Here is a 17,871-nt window from a genome sequence, read left to right as displayed (position 1 = left end):
TTTTTTCTTCCTGTTTTTTGGGTTTTTGTTTGTTTGTTTTTACACTACTGGGGATGGAGCTCAGAGCCTCATGCAAGTTCTCCACCTCGGAGCCACATCCAGCTCCAGCAGCCTCCATCTTTAATGCAGATGGAATCAGAAGCAGATGGCCAAGAAAGTGGCCCTTAGTCCTCACTACCACCAGGGCCAGGACGAGCCATGTAGAACTCCAGGCATGGCCAAAGGGCCTTACACATCCCCTTCATCACCACCTGCCTTGCAGCCACACCAAGGATAGGTGTGAGATCCGGTTTCCAGCCTATGAATACGGAATCTAAGGAAAAGAAGTCAGTTGCCCTGCTTCACCTAAGACTGTATAGGCGGTAATACAGTTTGATGCCATTCCACTGAAGTACCAGGGAGCCTTGGCCTCAGTCTCTGTGGCTCCAACTTGTTCTTCTATTTATTATATTCTTAGATTTATTTTTTATTTTATGCATGTGAATATTTTGCCTACATACATGTATTGTTCACCATGCACATGCCTGGTGCCCTTGGCATTCAGAAGAAGGCATCAGATCCCCCGGAACTAGAGTTACAGATGGTTGGTTGTGAGCCACCACGTGGTTGCTGGGAACTTAACCCAGGTCCTCTACTAGAGCAACAAGTGATCTTAACTGTTGAGCCATCTCTCCACCCCGCCCCAGCTTGTTGCTCCTGGCTCAGAGTGTATCGTTCAGAGCCTCCCCTTCCAATCTTCCACACACCAGCTCCTGCTCCTATTTGGGACCCTCTACTTCTCAGCTTCTAGACGACATCTCTCTAAGGGGTCATTACCCTGATGGTCTCAAACCCCAAACAAGATGTGTGCAGAGTATTTAGTAATTTGTTACTCAAAATTCCCCAAGAGAAACATCTCAACAAATGTGGCGATAGAGTCTCAGCTGTGCTCCAACCTCCCCAGCATCAGCAGCCTCCTCCCCCCTGGGGTAAGAAGGAAGTCAGTGCACCAGGCTCTTTCTACATCTGTCCACTGCCTCAAGAACCGCACACAGGGAGGCAGCAGAGGCACAGCTGCTGTGTGCCTCCCACTTTGCCCTCTGGGCTTCCTCACAATGTGAGCAAGTGCATCGAGGATCAGCAACATCAGGACCACCAGCCCAGCCACACAGCTTTATGGCTTTCTGTTCTGAGTAAAGATTTACTAAATTCCGCCCTCCAGCAGGACTCACGGCAACTCTTAACTTGACAACTGCGGATAAACCGGCAGTGAGCTGGGGAGGGTACAGCTGGTGAGCCAACTTTCTGAGCCACCGGCTCTTCTAACCCAAACTCAGTCATGGCCCACAGGCCTGGCTAGAGGCACTCCAGCTTATGAATCACATGGACAAGGAATGTTGGTTAGGAGTTTGTACTCTGGATTCAAGGAAGCTACTGAGAAGAAAAGTTTCAAAGGGTGAACTCTTAAAGACAAATGATTTAACTTTTTAGTTAAGCATCAAAATTCCTAATTAAGTGCCTAAATTGCAAAACAAACAATAACAATAAAGCAGGTACCTGTCTACAAGTCACCTGAAGCTATGGACAAACAGCCCTGTCATAGTCTTTAGGATGTCACCTAACCACAGAGATCCCTGCTAGGATGGACCAGGAGAGTAACCCAGGTCTCTAGAGGTGTGACCACAAAACCTGCCCATGAGACTAGGCTTTGGGAACAGTAACTGTGAAAGGACAAGGCCCAGGCCTTGCTCACCTCCAGTGGCACACACCTCTGGACTCCCACTGGCACGCCTTCCACCCAGGCCAGGGCCACAGCACCATAACGTCCACAAACTGGAAGGACAAAGCCATGTAGAGGGACAGGGGTCGGAATGGAAGAGACCTTTAAGACAATCTGCTTTAGAGAAAGCAAGTGCCAAAGAAGAGACGGTATAACGGACATCCAATCTCCAAAACAGAAACAAGGGCAAAAATTCAAGGGAAAACAGGGATCAGGGTACCTGGGATTCTTTGGGATTTGGAGTTTGGGGGTGCCAAACTCAGAAATATGCCTCTTTATCACCCTTAGGTGGTTGTAGCACTGCCAGTACCATAGTGAGTGAGGGGACCCCAGATCCTGACAGGGTGTGGCTTACAGTCAGTGGCTCTGAGGGCTTGCAGCAGCAGTCTGTGAGCAGCTCGCCTGAAACTTGCATGCATGGCATCTGGAAGGGTGTCAGGGCGAGGCTCCCACCAGCACTGACCCAGGTTCTAAATCAGCCGGCAGAGAAGAGCTGAAAAGAAAGCCACAGGGGTGGAGAAGTAGGGAGGAGAGGGACCAACTTTAGACAGCCTGAAAGAGGGCTCACATGGCACAAAAAGACCAGACTGTAACCACAGCGATGAAGTCGGGAAATGCTGCCACAGTGGCCCATCAGTGGTCACAAGCAGCCGGTGAGCTGGGGGGTCAGGCTGGGATTCAGAGGGCGGAGGTTTAAATTTAGCCAGGTAAACAGCCGCCCAGGGGTGGTGATGGCTTGGGAAGAGCAGGGCAGTCACCTGCTCTCTGGCACCCGGGTGTTTCTTGCTGCAGGAAAAGACCCAGCCAGAACTGAATCTACAGCAGGCCCATTTCTGGGACCCCACTACCATGCTGTTAGGAAAAGCATGGAGGAGTGTCTCAGTGAGAGGTGCAGGCCTTCATGCTAATCTCCACCTCTACGCCCTGGATTCTCTGGACTCCCATTACAGTCTGAAAATACTTAACAGAAACCAGCCTTGGATGCCTGGAAATGTGGCTGCCAGCACTCTCGCCACACAGGGATTTCCACATCTACAGCTGTTCCAAGTCTCAAGAGACCTGAATTACAATACAATGGAACCCTGAGGACTGTACTGAGGTGTGGAGTGGAGGATGCTGAGGACTTGTCTAGAAGATTAGGGAGACAGATGATAGTAACCAGGAGAGCAATCCAGAATAGTGGACTGCTCCTGCTGCACTCCAGAAGTCAGAATATAGCACTCCAGAGCCATCCTAGAAGTCAAAGTCAGAACGCACCAGACTGGCCTCCCCTTTAAAGAAGAACAGACAACAGAATCATTTGAAAACCTGTTTGGGTTAGGAGTACCTGCCTGGTACGCTCAAGGCCCTGGGTCCCAGCCCTAGCACAGCAAACAAGCAAACAAAATCTTTAAGTTGCCACTGGGCTAAGAGATGAAATACACAGGTGAAGAACAATCCAAGATCTGGTTTTCTTTTCACAGTATATATCTGCCAGCAATTTTGGGAATATTGTCTCTTTCTCTCTCTCTCTCTCTCTCTCTCTCTCTCTCTCTCTCTCTCTGTGTGTGTGTGTGTGTGTGTGTGTGTGTGTACCTCTCTCTCTCTCTCTCTCTCTCTCTCTCTCTCTCTCTCTCTCTCTCTCTCTCTCTGTGTGTGTGTGTGGTTCCAGGGATGGGACCCAGGGCCTGAAACACACAGTAAGCACACACTATAGCACTGAGCTATACACCAGCCTGACCCTTTAGTTTTTATCCTTTCCAGACAGAAAAGTGTTTAAGCAAAGGATTGTTTCAGCCCAATAGGAAACCCTGGAAGCTGTGACAACTACACATACACACTAAGGAGGTAGCTGGTTTAAAACACGCCAAGAAAACACCATCACTCACATACTGAAACACTCGGAGGATCCGAATCTGGGAAATCAGGAATTCCACAGATGGGAAAGAGCTACCAGCTCCTCCACGCCTGGATGGGCTGCCTTGGCAAGCAAAAACTCACACTGTGTCACAGAGCCTCTGACTTTAGGGAGAGAAGGTGAGGGGAAAAACAGTAAGAGGTATTCCCCTTTAATCCCAGCCCTCAGGAGGCAGAAGCAGGCAGATCTCTGAGTTTGAGATCAGTGTGGTGTTCTACAGAGCGAATTTCAGGACAGCCAGAGCTATATAGGGAAACCCTTAAAACAAAACACAAGCTAAAGGAGGCCCTCCCACAGTCCCTCATGGTGTTAGTCACCGACACCTGTTAGTTAGGAGCCCTGTCTTTAGGTGCATCTCCTTCTTTGGGCTCCTGCCCTTCACATCCCATGAAGATCAACCACCGCCTTACCCCTCACACTGGCTCTCAGGGTCCCTGCGCAGTTTTTAAAATGCACCTCCTCCTTGCTATTTATAACTACCAATCACCTGTCAAAGAGAGATGTGACACTATTTTGAAATATAAGAAAACCTAGCCTTGCACCAAGTTGAGGTGTTTGCCAGGCCAGGCCTGTGGCTACCGGTCTGGCATACGTGCCTGAGATCAGGGTCTCATCTTTGATAAATAAGCAAGCTCTCCATATGGATCCACACAGCAACGGCGGGTACAGGCGAAAGTCCTCCATCTTTCTGAGCATGTACCCCCATTCCAGGAGCCCTGTGCTACCTGACCGGCCACAAAAGAGGAACCCTAGGCTTCCACACGGGCCTGCCTGAGTGCTGGTATCTGGCAAAGAGTGAGCCCCTTCCTGCCTGCTATCTCTGCTCCTATACTGGCAGCATGGACACAGTTCTGGCAAATGGGTGGCCTGAGAAGTTCAGGAGACTGGTAACTTGCCCCTGGGCCTTTTTCTTCCAGGTACCAGGCTAAAACTGCCCAGAGTGGTAAACACTGAGAACTTTGCCAACATGGCCTGGTAGCAAAAGCAGTCAAGAAAGACCTTGGTAAAGTGGAGGGGAACGCTTCCTCTCCCCATCAATTCGCTGAGTAACTAACTCTTCCTGGGCTTGGCCACCTCAGTTTCTCTGCCTGCAAAACAGAACCGATCGTTCTAGAAGCAAAGTGAGCAGTATCCAGCAATGATTTGTAAGGATGCAATACCCAACAAAGTTGAGTCTGGCCCGAGTGCTGGGCCAGATACCCGCGGGGCGCCCCGTGAGGATGGAGAGAGAGATGCAAAGGAGCAATCGAAATTCAGACAGCACCACATCTCCAGGGCGCGACCCGCTCTGGCCTGGGACAGGAACCGAGACTAAAATCATCCCTTCGCGGAACCTGTCGGAGGCACTCAGTGCCCAACAGTCGCAGCGGGGTCCCGCCACGCCGGGAAAGGCACAGCAGCTCCGGGATCACGCTTCGCAGAAGAGATGCGCAGCTAGCTCCCCGGGTGCCAGCCCCTGTCGCGGCCACACACCGAACGAGCGCGGAGCCCCTGGACGCCCGCGCCCCACCTGCCCGCGCCAGGCACCCGCGCGCGGCCCCAGCTTTGTTCGCCGCAGCCCGCGGTGTCGGTCGCCGCGCGCCCCTTTCCCGCCACCTGGCCGTGCAGCGCTCTCGGCCGGCGCGGGGCCGACTCCCGAGCTTACCTGCGGGGACTGCGGCGTCGGGTCGGCCGCGGGACTGGGTAGCCTCGGCTCAGCGCGCGGGCCGCTCACGCAGCCGCCCCGTACTCCTCATCGGCGGCCGGAGCCTGCCCGCCCGGAGCGCCTGGTCCGCCCTGATGGGCGCTGGGCGCCCGGAGCTCGGGCTCGGCCGTAGGCTGCGCGGACTCGGGGCTCCGGGAGACGCGGGGTCCCCGCCGTCCGTCCGGATGCCACCACCGGCCTGGAGCGCGGGACCCCGGGAAGTTTCGGCCCCAAGTTGGAGACGCGGTTGGTGGCCACGGCTCGAGTGCAGCGCCGGCGCGGGGCGCGCAATCCCGGGGCTCCGCCGCCTGCGCCCCGCCCCGCGCCGCCTCCCCGCCCCCCCGCAGCCCGCGGCCGCGCGCGACGCCCCTCGGCAGGGCTCCTCCCCGGCGCCGGACCGGCCCCCGCACCTGCCTGCAGCGCCGGGGACTCCGCGTCCACCACCCCGCAGGCTCTGCGGGGACAGAGCACAGCGACCTTGCATGGACGTGGAGTGCAGACGCGTGACCGACCTACCGCTCTTTGGACTCAGAAGCTACCAAGCGACCCCGGGACTCGTTCCACTCTGCGACCCTGGTGCCCCTTCTCGATCGGGACACTTCATAAAGCACCCGCACAGGCAGGGCTCTGATGCCTGGATTGTTCTAGAGGGAAAGGCTTCTGCACGGACTTGGGGCTGGGTTATCCGCCGGATAAACATGAGGCACATAAAAGGACTCTGCTGTTAGTAGCCTGCAAAGGTCACTAGAGGCCAGTGTTTGGCCTTAGCTCAGCCCGGAATTTAAATACTTTTATGGCGGTTCCTATAGTCTGTTACTTCGCAGACCACCACAGTGAGCTGCCCCACAGAACCGGGAAAGGCAAAAGGAGTCAGCAGAGGCCTTGGGGAAGCCAGGCCTCCAGCTGGTGACAGGAGTCTGTTCTAAACCACGGTTACAAGGTTCCTACCAAGGGCGCGTGATCTGAGTCCAGACTTGAGGCTGTGAGATGGTCACCCTCCTGAAGAAATTGCCTCTGAATTCAGTGCAGTGAGGGGAAGGAAACACCAGTAATAACCAGACTGTGTTTTTGACCTAGAAGCCAAACAAGGTGACAGATTCCCCTTTTCGGGGTCAGGGGCAGCAGAGAAGTTCCGGGCAATAAAGAGACCAGGAACTCATCACATGGATGAGGTTAAAGGTTGTTGTTGTTGTGGGGGAGGGGTCTTAAAACAGGAAGAGTTAATAGATATTTTTAGCAAGTGACACCCTAATCGGAGAGAAAGACTGTTGGAATTGGGGGAGCAGACCAGGTACCCTGTGACTTTTCTCACTTGGGAGTGAATGTGGTTTCTGAGATCTGCTCCAGCCAGTAAATCAACGCCTTATGATTCTTACAGGACCCTGCCCTCTCAGAGACTCTAGCTTAAGGCTTTTTCTTTGGAGACACATGGGACAAGGGGAGAGCTGAAGCAGGCTTTTTCTTTTGGGCCACCAACCAGCTCCCAAATCATGACATGGAGACTTATTAGTTATGAATGCTTGACCTTATCTTATGCTTGTTTCTTGCTATCTCTTATAACTTACCTTGTTTCTCTTCGTCTACATTTTGCCTTGGGGCTTTTTACCTTTCTTTCCGTCTATATATTTTACTTTCACTGCTTCTTGTGTCTAGCTGGTTGGTGGCTGCCTGGCTTCTGGCTCCAGGCATGTTCCTCTCTTTTTCTCTTCTCTTTTCCTTCTCTCTCTCCTCCTACTTATTCTCTCTGCCTGCCAGCCCCACCTAGCCCTCCCCTGCATAGCTACTGGCCATTCAACTTTTTATTAGACTAATCAAGTGCCTTAGACAAGCAAGGTGAAACAGATATAACACATCTTTACATAATTAAACATGCATCCTTACATTTTTAAACAAATTAAGCATGAACAAATGTAACACACCTTCACATAGTTACAGTAATATTCTATAGCACAAACAAATGTAAAACACCTTTGCCTAGTTAACACAATATTCCACAACAGAGAGCTGTCTAAAACGGCCAGAAAAATCTTCTAGTCTGCTTTATCAAGTTGTAAATAGGCCCCATGTATTCTGAGGGTAGGGTGTCACAGTTCTGTGGAAATTTGAGGGAAGCCTCATTCTGAAGACCGTAATCACTCAGAATGCTACCTGGGAATGGAACCAGAATGTAGTCTTGGGTTCAGTTCATGAGTTCTCAGCATCAGGAAGTTTAGAGACTGGAGAAACAGATATGGGGAAGCAGACCTCGAAAAGAGCAAACAGGGTCGCTTTGCTTGGCTCCTCACTGTCAACAGAGCGAGAGGAGGCGATAGATGGACACAGCTCCAGCTAACTGTCCAGCACACCCCTCCTTTCTTCCTTTGTCCCAGATATGTCAAATAGTGGCCCCTGTGGGAAGCCTCGATCAGGTAGGACACACATCCTGAGCAGGCTTCATAGCCTGGGCTGTGTTCTAGAGAGGTCTTGATAGTTGCTGTACTCCAGAGGCAAGGCTGGTAAAAAGGTCTGTTTTACATTGGTTGTCAGTCTGGTAGGATCTAGAATTGCCTTGGAGACAAATCTCTGGCATGTCTTCGAAGGATTTCTGGGTTGGCTTAATTGAGGGAGAAGACTCACACTAAATGATGGAGACAATAAATAGGAGAGAGCAAGCTGAGCACGAGTATCCATCACTCTCTGCTTCTTGACTATGGATGTAATGTGGCCAGCCAACTCAACCCTGCTGTCCTGACTTCCCCGCCATGATGTCTGTCTTAGTTAGGGTTTCTATTGCTGTGAAGAGACACCATGATCAAGTGATCCCGGCAACTCTTTTCTTTCTTTCTTTTTTTTTTTAAGATTTATGTATTTATTTTATTTATTTATTTTATTTTATTTTTATGCACTTATTCTGCATATATGACTTTGTGTCAGAAGAGGACACCAGATACCACTATAGATGGTTGTGAGCTACTATGTGGTTGCTGGGAATTGAACTCAGGATCTCTGGAAGAGCAGTCAGTGCTCTTAACCCCTGAGCCATGTCTCCAGTCCATGGAAGCTCTTATGAAGGAAGACATTTAATTAGGGTGGCTGGCTTACAGTTCAGAGGTTTAGTCCATTATCATCATGGCAGGAATCATGGCTGCATGCAGGTAGACGTGGTGCTGGAGAAGGAGCTGAGAGTTCTTACATCTTGACCTGCAGGCAACAGGAAGTGGTCTGAGACATTCAGCATGGCTTGAGCATATATGGGATCTCAAAGTCCACCTCCACAGTGACACAGACGTCCTCCAACAAGGCCACACCTACTCCAACAAAGTCATACCTCCTAACAGTGCTACTCCCTATGAGTTTATGGGGACCAAATACAGTCAAACTACCAAAATGACCAAAACAAACACTTTTTCCATCAAGTTGCTTTCGTTAGTGTATTTTGATCACAGAAAAGGCCACTGTCCTCACATACACCCCCTTTTCTTGGTGTTGTTCACTTCTCCCAAATCAAACATATTCTTAGTATGTGAGGTTTAAAATGAAGGAAGGGAAGGGGATCAGGAGTGGTGGCACACGCCTTTAATCCTAGCATTCAGGAGGCAGAGGCAGGAGGATCTCTGTGAGTTTAAGGCCATCTTGGTTTATAAAGTGAGTTCTAGTCCAGCCAATACTACACAGTGAGACCTTGTTATTTGGTCAAAAAGACCAAATAACAATATTAATAAATAATATAAATAAAATAATAATAATATAAAATAAATAAAAGAAGAAAGGACAGGTTTGCGGTCAGCTTGGGCTACAGAGTGAGATCCTGTATCAAAGAAAAGAGAAGGGAAGGAGGGAGGGGGAGGCAGAGGGAAGGGAAAGGAAGGCAAGCAGAGGAGAAAAGAGGAAACAATAGGAGGTCGTACAGGAATTTTTAATGACCCTGGCTCTGATTAATGAAGAGACTATCCTCAGCATGCACAGCCTGACAACCACACTGGGGAGTCTCTCTTCTAAGTCAGAACAACAGGAGAGGGAAGGGAGACTCCTTAGCTCTTGGGGACTTCCTTGGGCTCTTTAGTTAATGTATCCTTAGATCAGCTGTTGCCAGACCCACGGCCGTGGGCAAGAACTTTGGACAGTGTTGAGTTTCTGTGCAGACAGAACACCTTGGTATGCTAACCCTCCAGGCCTCTGAAGGCTGTTCATCTGGGCCATTGTAAAGGATTTGTTTAGGATACACAGAAAATGTCCCCTCCCAGGAGGGACGGGGAGGCCCTGACCATGAGCCTGCAAAACCTAGAACAGTGCTACAAGGCAAAGCTGATGACCTTCAGTACAACAGCTGCCCTCCAGTCCCTGTCCCCAGTGCATTTGCTCTAAAGCATTTGTCTCCTGCTGGCTTTCCAGGCATGACACAGAAACTAGCATTTTTCTAAGAATAAGAGCTTTCAAAACTGGTAAATCTGATGTTGGGCGGTGGTGGTGCACACCTTTAATCCCAGCACTCGGGAGGCAGAGGCAGGTGGATCTCTGTGAATTGGAGGCCACCCTAGTCTCCAGAGCTAGTTCCAGGACAGCCTCCAAAGCCACAGAGAAACCCTGTCTCAAAAAACAAAACAAAACAAAACAACCCCCCCCAAATTGGTGAATCTGACACAATATCTACACACCACCCAGACTCACAATAGCTGGGACAATTTGGGGAATGTTGGGTAAGAGGGTTCTGCTTGCATACCTTCTAGCAGTATACATGTTCGTTTCTCTTCTGTCACTGTGATAAAATACTCAGTAAAAGCTACTTCAGGGAGAAGGATCATTTTGGCTCACAGTTTCAGAGGACTTAACAGCCCATCATGGTGGAGAAGGCCTGGTAAGGCCAGCCATCACACTGCATCAGCAGTTCAAAAACAGACAGAGTAGGGAGTAGGGTTCTGTGTAAGCCTGGGGCCGGAGAGATGGCTACTCAGTTGAGTGCTCTCACTGCTCTTGCCTGGGTTCAGCTCCCAGCACCCACATGGCTGCTCCCAAGCACCCTAACTCCCAATCCAGGGGATCCAACATCCACTGATGGTATCTGTGAGTACCAGGAATGTATGCAATATACATGCAGGCAAAACACACACATAAAAAAAAATAAGTCTTAAAAAAAAAACCCAAAACTCAACGCCCATCTTCCTTTGGTGTTTCACTTCCTCCAGCAAGGCTTTGCCTCCTGAGGCATACACAGCTTCCCCAAACAGTAATACCAGCCAGGAACCAAGTGTTGAGACATATTAGCTTATGGGGACATTATACCTCTTGTGCCAATTGGCTCGTGGGCATCTTGTGATGCAAAATACATTTAGTCCAACTTCAGAAGTCTCTTCTGAGACTCAAGGCAATCTCTTAACTGTGGCCACCTGTAAAAACAAAACAACACAAAGAAAAACAAATTGCATACTTCCAGCAGACGATTGCCCAGAAGAGAGGAATGGGGACATAGCATGGCAAGACTGGACCAAAGCACAGCTGAAACCCAGCAGGAAAACACTAATGATCTCACTCCATGTCTGGCATCTAGGACCCTTAATAAATTATCTCCGTTCCAAAAGGCTGACATGACTCCACCCCTCCAGCTTTGTTGCCTGCAACATACATCGCTCTCTTGGACTAGCTCCACTCTCTGCATCCAACTCTCCTTGGCAGACATTCCATCACTGTGGCATCTCCAACATCTTGGGGTTTTCATCATAACCCAGGCTTCATGTTCACAGCTTCATATAATGGCCTCTCAGGGCCTCCTCCAAAGGACTTCAATTCTGTCACCCATTGTCTGAAACTGAAATAAGAATTCATGACCCCCTCAATCTTGCATTTTTTCATGCCTACAAAACCAATGCCTGGTAGAAAACTCTGTTAGTAGTTGCTTCCTAAGAGCAGGAAATCTCCTTAGGAGTGCTCTTTTCACAAGCTGCGTCTTTGATGGGCAGGGTTTTGGCTTCGGGCCCACCTTTCCTGCTGTCCCAGGGCAGAGCAGGGAGTCACTCTTCAGCCACGCCAGCCTCTTTAACAAGCATGCCTCCCTTTTCAGCATGTGTCATGGCTACAACCTTAAAATTCCTAGTGCTCTTTTTCTTTCCAAACTGTACATTTTTTTTTATTTATTTCTGCTACACTATTGCTCTTTTCCATTTTAGACCTGCATAAGCATAATAGGTAACAACCACTCCACAGTCTCAATGTTATTCTGTCTTAAAATTTCCTCTGTCAAAGATATCAGTCTAATATTTGTTAATTCAGCTACACACAAGTTCTTAGGACAAGGGCAGAATGCAACCAGAGTCTTTATCAAAATATAGTCAGAATGAGCTCTATCCCCAGTTCCTGGTAGAGTCCTTGGTCTCCTCTGAATCTTCCTGAGCCAAACGTCCACTGTCCCCAATTTCCTTGGTCTTTTGGTCTTCCATACTCCCTTCAGCATTGAGTTCTGCTTATAGAATTCAAGGGCTTTCCTAGCCTAAAGCTGCAAATGCTCCCATATCCCTCCCATAAATGTATTCCAAAGCCTATGCACCACATGGTCAGGTTCATCACAGCAACAACCCCACCCCTGGTACCAATTTCTGTCTTGGTTTTGTACTAATTTAAGGAAAGCAGTGCAAGAGAGAAAGATGCCACGTGACAGGGTTCAAGCAAAGGTTTTGTTTGTTTGGTTTTTTTGGGGGGGAGGGATCATAAAAGGGGAAATGGAGGCAGTAAACCAGCCTCCAGGGACAGGGATAGCAGGATAGAGGAAAGAGGGGCAGGAAAGAAGAGGGGGGGAGAGAAAGAGAAGGGGAGAGGTAGAGAGGAAGGGAGGGAGAAGGAGAGAAACAGAGAGGATGATGGGTGGTGGGCAGGGCCCTTTAATAGGGACATAGTGAATGTGCACAGGTGGTGCTCTTAGTGGCTGCAGCTGAAGGTGTATCCTGTCAGAACCCCAAGGACAGCCCAGTGCAGATGCCTGAATACTGACAGGTTTCTTTTCTGTTGCTGTAATAAAATTCTCTGACAAAAGCAACTTAAGGGAAAAAGAGTTCATTTTGGGTTGAAGTTTATAATGTTGGAGAAGGCATAGCAGCAGGAACATGAGACTGGCCCATCACCTTAAATCATGAGTCCAGAAGCAGAGATAGAACAGGAAGTGCAGTTGGGTTATGAAACGTCAAAGCCCACCACCAATGACATACTTCCTCCAGGAAGGCTTCACCTCCTTTTACAAATTTCTCAAACAGCACAGCCATCAAGGGACCAAGTGTTCACACACATGAGAGTATAGCAGATGCTCCATATTCACACCACAACGCTATATAAGGAAATTGCTCCAGTAAGCATTTTTCATCTGGCTCTGATGCTGAAGTCACGAAGGAATTTTTGATAAAAGCAGAGGAGGCTAAATTAGTGGTGGGTTTGAGCATCTGGCAGTGAGCTCACCCTCGGCAAACTCCTTTTCCATTTCTATGTGTATTCAAAGAAAACGTCCTGTTCATCCTGCTCCAGGATTTTGTGACCATCTCTTCCCAAGAGAGACTGGTCCTCCTAGGGAGGACTTGTGTGGTTGCTGAATTGCTCAGCTGGGAATCTGCATTCCTGCCTAGGTGATCACAGGTAAGCCACTGACCTCACTATGCTTTGCCTCCTCATCTGAAAGACAGTGGTGGTCGGACACCTACTTTGTGGAACAGGAGGTTTATATCTGACAGTGCTAGGGATGAGAACACTGCTTCTTTCAGGCAGAGTGCACTCAGTGCATTTACACAGTTCCACTGTTAGTAGGCGGGACCTGATTTTCTATTTTTGCCCAGTCTAACACTGCTTTGTGTTCTTGGATGCCTGGATTTTTCATCTATTTATTTATTTACTTAGTGTGTGTGTGTGTGTGTGTGTGTGTGTGTGTGTGTGTGTGTGTGTGTGTACATGTGCTTACATGTGTTGCCATGTAAGTGTGGAGGTCACAGGGCAATCAAATCAGGGCAATTTGTGGGAATTGGTCCACTCCTTCTACCACAATGGTTTTGGAGGACCAAACTCGGGTCATCAGGCCCAATGGCAAGCACGATAACTGAGTCACCTCACCAACCCAGAATGCCTGGAATTGAATCCCCATTTCTCTTCTCCCAAGAGAACCATTCCTTTAATGAATTAGTCTTTCATACCTACAGAGAATGGAGCAGTTGAACATGTCAGTAAAAACGGGCAGAACTGGACACAGTAGCTGATGGACAGAGAATGGTTTTATCCCTTCCTCACTTGTCAGGCAAGGACTCATAGAGAGAAGCTGGGTGTGGGGGTCATGACCCTGTAAGCCAACTGCCCTAGCACAGGGCAGACAAGGTATTGTCTGGAATGGGGATTGGCAAGATATGCTGTCTCCCCACCTCTACTCCTTAACACCTACCTTTGGATAGATTGGGGAACTACATCTCATATAGTCCAGGCTGGTCTCAAACTCACTATGTACCCGAGGAATTGTCCCAAACTCCTAATCTGTTCCTCTAGAGTAAGCGGGCATGGTAACATCTTGGATGTCAACTTGAATGGACCTGGAATCAGGATAAGCCAGAGGGCACATTTGTGAAGGAGTTTCTGGATCAGGTTATTTGTGGGAAGATCCACCCTAAATGGGTGGCAGCCAGATAAAAGGAGGCCCAAGCTTTGCTTTTTGCCTCATGCTTTCACATTTTGCTGGTGAGTTCATCTACTCTGTTGCTGTGGCTGCAGCTGCTGCTTTAGTACATCCCTTTGCTGGTACTGGAACCCAGCTAATTCATTCTTCCAACATGGACCAAAGACCAGTGGCTCTCTAGGAACTTTTCAGGCCCGAAGCACCAGACTAGGACTGCTAAGGTATCCAGCTGGACTCATGGAATAAACGGTTATGGGATTCTCGGCTCTTCAGCGTGAAGGCAGCCATTGTTGGACTACCCACACCACATTGAGTAAGCCAATCTAGTAAATCCCCCTTTAATTTTAATTCTCTTGATTCTTTTCCTCTAGAGAATTCTGTTAAAATATCCCTGTGTCCCCCTTTTCTCATACCTCCAATGATGACTTGCATTCTGAGGGACATTAGGAAGAAACAAGTGTCTGGCCCTACAGGGCTTGCAGTCATGTGCAGTCAGAATAGAAACAAAACTGGCACCAAAATCTCAGCCAGGGTCTCTTATCCCTTCCTGAGGAGCTGGTTCACCTAAGCAGGTCATTTCCCTTCTCTGTGCTTTCTGAAGAGCACGGGCTGTCATGCCTCAGACTAAACAAATATGATTGGGTCAAGCGAGATGGAGCGAGACGGGGGTGGGGGTGGGGTGGGGGTGGGGTGGGGGTGTCTGAGTTGCAAACCATGACTTTGAGACACGTGCATTCAGTTTTGAATGTCAGTAGGGTCATTTAAGCACTGACAATAAGAAAGAGAAGAAGGCAGGAATGGGGTTGCAGCGCCTGAAGGTTGGAGATGCTGGCTGATAAAACTAAAAGCCAGGCTGTCAAGGGTCAGGGAGAGAGTGTGTGCAGATAATGCCCACCCATTTAAGAAGGGGAGGGGAGAGTCAGAGGGTCGCGGGAGGGTCATGTGAGGTGCTCTCCACAATGAGGAGGCTGAGGATGCTAGACAGCAGTAGAAAAGCACAAGGCTGAGCTGGGAGCAGCTGGGCCCCCAGAAAGGAAGAGGCCTCCCTGGTCTGGAGTGGAGAGTTTCAAAGCCATGCCTCCTCCCTCTATGGAAGTTCCTCTTACCCACAGGGCAGACCACCTTGGGAGAGGCTGGCAGGAAGAGCAGTGTGCATCCAGTGGTGTGGACGTAGCCTCCAGCTGAGGGGTCCCTCTGCTCCCCTGGAGGGCTGGCCTGTGTTAAAGACACTCCTATGTCAGGGGACAAAGGGCACCCCCAGGTCACGTGTTCACAGATGGTTCTTAGGGGGAGCAATGATGGGTTGAATTAGTGACTTAACAGGAAGAAAATTTAAATACGGTTTCCCAGGCTGTACTTTGGCTTTCCAGCCACTGGCATCTGCAACTTTAAAGTCCCCACAGGTCCTGATCCTCAGACCAGTTTGAGACACAGTGCCTGGATCCCATGGGTCTAGCACTCCCAAGAGCAGAGAGGCCTTGTAGGTCCTAGGAGTTTGCCTTGTTCACTGCCCAGCAGTGACCTGAGCCTCCCTCTGCTTCCCTCTGCTTCAGAGAGGGCAGGGACCCAAGACTCAGCCCCAAAGCCGTCTTGGGTTCCAGCCTCATCAGTTTTTGTTGAACGGTGCTCACAAAGATAGTAAGGGAAACTCACAGGTGATGCAAACACCTCAAGGAAAGCAGCAGTTTGTCTCTGGACCTGTAATCGCCCGCAGAGGACTTGGTCCTCTGTGAGCTGGAGGGCTTTGCAATACAATTCCTACCTGGAGCATTTGTCTAGGTGGGGGAAAAAATTCAAGGTGAGGGATGTTGAGACGGGGTTTCTCTGTGTAGCCCTGACTGTCCTGGAGTTCTCTGTGTAGACCAGGCTAGCCCCAAACTCACAGAGATCTCTTGCCTCTGCCTCCCAAGTGCTGGGATTAAAAGTGTGCGCCACCACGCCCGGCTTGGTTTTGTTTTAGTTTTTATTTTCAAAATCATAATTACATAATTTCCCCTTTCCTTTTCCTCACTCCATTCCCTTCCATGTATCCCTTCTTGCTCTCTCTCAAATTCATGGCCTCTTTTTATTTAGTTGTCACACACACACACACACACACACACAGACACTCACACACACACACACACACACACACACACACACACACACAACACACACACACACACACACACACACAGACACTCTCACACACACACTCACACACACACACACTCACACACACTCACACACACACACACACTCACACACACTCACACACACACACACTCACACGCACTTCCTAGATGCATAAATGAAACTTGCTCAATCCATATTTTTCATTTATTTATTTTTAATTTTTTATATTTTGAGATTTTAATTACTTCTCCACCACCTTCCCTTTCCTCCCTCCAAACCATCCCACATGCTCCCTTGCTCTTTCAAATTTATTAATTGTTGTTTCATATATAATACACACACACACACATACATACATATGTTCCTACATACATGAGTACAGCCTGCTCAGTCAATATAATGTTCTCTCTCTCTGTGTGTGTGTGTGTGTGTGTGTGTGTGTGTGTGAGAGAGAGAGAGAGAGAGAGAGAGAGAGAGAGAGAGAGAGAGAGAGAGAGAGAGAGAGATGTTGAAGTTACAGACAGTTGTAAGCTGCCCTGTGGGTGCTAGGAATTGAACCCTGTCTTCTGGAAGGGCAGTCAGTCAGTGCTCTTAACTGCTGAGCCCCAAGTTTTGTCGTTCTTATTACTCCTTGAAGTTGTAAAATATGTTGGTTAGCCAGGTGTGTTGGTTCACACCTGTAGCTACTTGGGTGGCTGCTGCAGGAGAGTCAACTTGAACCCAATAGCTCAAGATCAGCTCACGGCAACACAGGAAGCCTCTAGGCTGGAGAAAATAGTGAATTAACGAAAATGACCCCGAGACATAGCAGCCAGCTGTGATGGTAATTGCACCAGATTGCCCCCTTCCGGGTAGCCCTTGCTCATGGTCCACACACTGGCCATAATAAACGGAGCTAAAGATGGAACTTAGCAAAGAGACAGAAATGCAGCCAGTAATTTTCTTTTCCTTTCAAGCTTCAAATATGTGCCCAATGCCTTTGATTCTAGGACTGTGAGAGACAAATAGTACTGGGGTTTTAGGCTTAGCTGCATAGAGAGGAAAACAGTAGAGGAGGGCACTAGGCAAGAGGCCGGCTGACCTCACCCTCAGCAAAATGCTGACTTTCTCTTTCATGCCCAGACTCTAAACTCCCCCTCTAAGGCCCCCTTCACTTTTTTTTTTTTTCACAGCCTGGTGACATCCTAGCTCCTTTCTGTTTCCTTCTTGGTGGCTACTTGAGTTATTTAAGCAGGGTTTCCTAGAGCCCCTTGGAAGGTTGCCACAGGGTCTCCCTGTGGTATCCAGACAGGCCTCAAACTCCTAGACTCAAACCATCCCCCTGCCTCAGCTTCCCAAGTGCTTGGAGGAACACCCTCAAGTGTTAGTGTGTTTTCCATGTGATCATGTGTTGGCATGAAGGTTGTGGAGGGGTACTGGCCCCCATGACCTTCAGGAGAGTTAGGACACCTTGGAACCTCATTGTGTCATTATGACCTCATTTTATAGGTGAAAACCAGCGGTCTGAGGAGGCTAGTCAGCTCACCTCCTGCCAGCCAGATAGAGATATTCAGGACATTCCAGCTGCCTTAGGGAAAACCTTGTCCAGACTGACTGGAGGCAGTCCTCTACTGTCCTTTTCCAGAAGCCATCAGCCTACAGTTCTTTGGGGATAAGAAACTCCTGGCTCTAACACTAGTTGGGAGCTATGAAGAACTGGCTGGCTGGAAAACTAGAAAACACTGAGCTTTCCATACGTACTCCTGTCAAGTTCAAAGCAGATAGGAAACCCATTTCCCGTACTGAGACGGGAGAGAAGGGTGTCCTCT

The sequence above is a fragment of the Cricetulus griseus genome, chromosome 8, assembly GCF_003668045.3.
Source record: "Cricetulus griseus strain 17A/GY chromosome 8, alternate assembly CriGri-PICRH-1.0, whole genome shotgun sequence".
Classification (NCBI taxonomy): domain Eukaryota; kingdom Metazoa; phylum Chordata; class Mammalia; order Rodentia; family Cricetidae; genus Cricetulus; species Cricetulus griseus.
Note: the sequence above shows the minus strand (reverse complement) of the source record.